Consider the following 2,484-nt stretch of genomic DNA (forward strand, 5'->3'; position numbering starts at 1 on the left):
CTGAAAACTGAACAGAGGTTCTGCAGGCACGACGGGTTGTGAGTGGTGCTGACTGACGTCTGCTGGTAAACTCAGCGTGGTTAAGGTAACTCCAGAGGCTTGGCTGTATGGGGGGTGGGGGGCGTGTCTGTCTGGGGATTTAAACACGAAAAATTAGGTTTGCTTATTGTTGAGACAAACGCATCGTATTCTTGAAGAGACACAGAGAAGTGCCACTGCCAGGAGCTTCCCATGCTCACAGCCATGGCAGGCTGGGGCTGCCCCCGGCCACATGCCTGAGCCTGCCTTCAGGCATCTCTGCGTGCCCCTCCCTGCGCACAGCAGCGAGTCTGTCCGTGCCTTACCTGTGCTTTGGCACCACGGCTGGGACACTGCTGCCTTCCGCCTTGGTGGGATCGGAGAGCACGTTAAGGCAGCCTCTGCTTTGGAGCGCACGCAGCGCCTACCAGAATGGGGCTCAGGCGCCAGCCACTGTGACTGCCAACTCAAATAACCGTGGTGGCGATATCTCTTCAGAGCACCTCATACTTTTTCAGACCTCCTCCCGAAGATTTTAACCACCTCAAGGCTCTGCTGTGACACTGCAGTTTAGAAGCCCCACCCCCCACCCCCCCCCGCAAATTGGAACAAAACTGAGTCATGCACCTACTATTGAGGAAAAAATACTTTACTTTCCCCATCAGACAACTATCATCTAAATAATACCAGCTCCTGATGTGAGGCCTGACGACGCACATCTGAAAAGACAAGCTGTATGAACTTAGCATTCAGTGTATTTATGTTATTTCTCAACCAGATTGAAGACACAATTGACAATTATACACAACTGACAATTATACACAAGCGATTCCTGGGGGCAAGTCATTTCCTTGCCCTATTCTAGGACACATATGTGATAATGTATTGACAAGGAACAGAGAAGACACAGCTGCACAGAGATGAACAAGTAAGAGAAGACATTAATGCCGGCACAGGCATATACTGGTGACAGAACTTGTTTTACACTGGGCAGCACTGGCACCTCCAAAATCACAGCACAGGGTGAAGGCAGTGGTCCTTCTGCCAGGAAGGGGGAAAGGAGTTTGCAGAGCTGGCTGTTGATGCCCGATCCCAGCCAGAGCTGGTTCAGGGCTCCTCCACAGCGCCGGCTGACTGCTGCCCTGCCAGCCCAAAGGGGAGGAGGCTGCCAGGCTGCTCCTCTCAGCGGGGAGCGGGGAGCCCTGGCAAGCTGGGCTTGCGGGTCCTGCAGTCGCCACGGGCAGGCAGAGTGAGGGGCAAACACTCCTCCCAGCAATGGCCCTGTGGAGGCCTCCACGCTCTCCCTCCGCAGGGGAAAGCTGCCTTCCCAGGTTTCAGGCATGAACAAAACCCGCAGCACAAACATGACCATTTTGCTCCTCCGGCTGCCCTAAAGAGCAGACCACAGTGCCTGTGATCTGGTTGCTGGAGGCTGGTGGGCACGGTCCCGTGAATCCAAGCCCAGCTGCCACACTGTTGTGCTCTTGCCTCACCTGTCTTCCCTGACGCTTATGGGGGGCCCTGTGCAGAAAGGAGCCGGGTGGTGGAGGTTGCACCCTGGTGTGCAGTGACGGCAGAGCTCTTGCACTGAGCTGCAGTGGCTGCAGCACCCCTGCCTCACTAGTGAGTTATCTGTGGGGCTGGCTTTGTGGGTGTTTGGCACAGCTCAGGAGGAGAACAGCAACACTGGGCATTGCAAAGAGGGAGGTCTTCTGCCTGCGAACAAACAAGCAATGCTCCCTATGTGGAATCTGAGGCTGTATAAAGCCAGGCCTTACAGATAATCACTTCTACCTTCATTTTCTTGGCAGGACCTGATTTTAGGATCCTGTTGTCCTCACAGTAGTTGTTGCTATGTTAAGGAGCTGAGGCTCAGCCAGCAATGTATCTTCCACTGACTCTATCAGCACAGGATCACCCCCCTGAAGCAGACAGTTGCTACTTGGAGCTCTCCCATGGTGCCAGACTTTGTTCTTCACAGATCAGTATCCCATGTACTTGATAACTATGTGTAACACAGACTCTGGACCTCACCCAGTATTCTGAGTCTATGGCAAAGGCAGGCGCTCCTTCAGGGATTTCAAAAGAGCAGCCTATATTTCTGATTTTGCAATTAGGCCTCAGTAACCATAGTCTGCTATTGAGAAAAGATCTGAAACAAAGTCTTAAAATGAATTTGAGAACCTTCCTCTATGCCTTTCAACACAGAGAGCATGCAATTCATTAACTGCAGAGGTCTGTGTGCACTTTTCAAGCCCACTAAAGACCATGTCACTCCTGTCTTAAATTACAGTTTAGCATATGGATTTTCTGTTTACTTAAAATTTGGAGGAAAAAAATAAAAAGGCATATTTCAGGACGCTCTCCTGACATAGGCTGTTTCTTCTGAATAAGACAATAGCTTCAATGCTGAGAGCAGGAGGTAAGCAATGTCATTGTTCTGAGTTCAGCTGGAAAAGCTGCAGG

This window comes from Falco naumanni, chromosome 9, assembly GCF_017639655.2.
Source record: "Falco naumanni isolate bFalNau1 chromosome 9, bFalNau1.pat, whole genome shotgun sequence".
Taxonomy (NCBI): Eukaryota; Metazoa; Chordata; class Aves; order Falconiformes; family Falconidae; genus Falco; species Falco naumanni.